Here is a 1317-nt window from a genome sequence, read left to right as displayed (position 1 = left end):
TCGAGTGTATCGATAAACCAGTCATCTCAACATTCCAAATTCCTATGTTTCTAGCCAGCAGCCTATTACGTAAACAGCTTTGTCAACGTTGACATGTACATTGGAAAACGAATCCTTTGGTCAGGTTTAGTAAAGAGAAATCGCAGGACAAACCTGTGGTGGGGAACGCTCGATATAAGCTCAAACAAGGGTGGTGTAGTCGCTTTCCTATGCCCTCCCGAGGGATTCGTTACGAACACTAACGCAAGCAACATCTTTTTTTTGCCGTTGATGGTTGCAGCTTCTTCTCTTCGTTCGAGCTGCTTTCGCTCCAGCACCTATGGATTTTCTTTATCAAGAAAGAAAAGAAGAAGAAAGAAGAAGATCTATTAATATGCATGGCTGCCTATATAACATGTTGCCTCCGACCTCTGTCTCACGACCGCAAATAGAACCTGTAGCTTCATGCCCCGCCCCATTTAAGGCTACTAATAGAATAGGGTTGTGCCTACGCCTCTACCTACGCACGATGCCACCTGTGCCTATGCCTCTGCGTCTGATGCCACGGAATCTGCTGCAAAGTCAGTCTTACTAGGACCCGAGACTGGCATTTGTCTTTCCGAACTAATTGCGGCTATTGGATTGGGATCGAGAGGCTGATAGAGTTCTCTTAGATAGAAAGCCGCAATTAGTTCAGCTGGTACAGTTTCCGAACTAATTGCGGCTTTCTATCCAAGAGAACTATATCAGCCTCTCGATGCATCCTTTCGCTACCATAGGTACCAACCTCGTTAACTGTACCAAAGTATGGTTTCACAGTCACGCCTCCATGACTCATATATTCGTTCAGTTTCTCGTTTTTATCTATCGGGCATTTCTTGAATCTGTTTATCGAAGTACTCATTTACGGCCTGGTGATTTCTATCTAACATGGCCATAAATTATGCTCGAGTGACATTGCTTCTTCGGCCCGAACCAAGGAATCCCTTAGATATTATGCAAAACGGATCTTGTTCTATCCTTGATCAGAGATTTCTCTATGAAAAAACGAATCGGAGTTTGAAGAAGGGGAAGGGGCCCTCGACCCGCAACAGATAGAGGAGGATTTATTTAATCACATAGTTTGGGCTCCTAGAATATGTCACCCTTGGGGCATTCTATTTGATTGTATCGAAAGGCCCAATGAATTGGGATTTCCCTATTGGTCCAGGTCATTTCGGGGCAAGCGGATCCTTTATGATGAAGAGGATGAGCTTCAAGAGAATGATTCGGAGTTCTTGCAGAGTGGAACCATGCAGTACCAGACACGGGATAGATCTTCCAAAGAACAAGGCTTTT

The sequence above is a fragment of the Apium graveolens genome, chromosome 11 (genome assembly GCF_009905375.1).
Source record: "Apium graveolens cultivar Ventura chromosome 11, ASM990537v1, whole genome shotgun sequence".
Taxonomy (NCBI): domain Eukaryota; kingdom Viridiplantae; phylum Streptophyta; class Magnoliopsida; order Apiales; family Apiaceae; genus Apium; species Apium graveolens.
Note: the sequence above shows the minus strand (reverse complement) of the source record.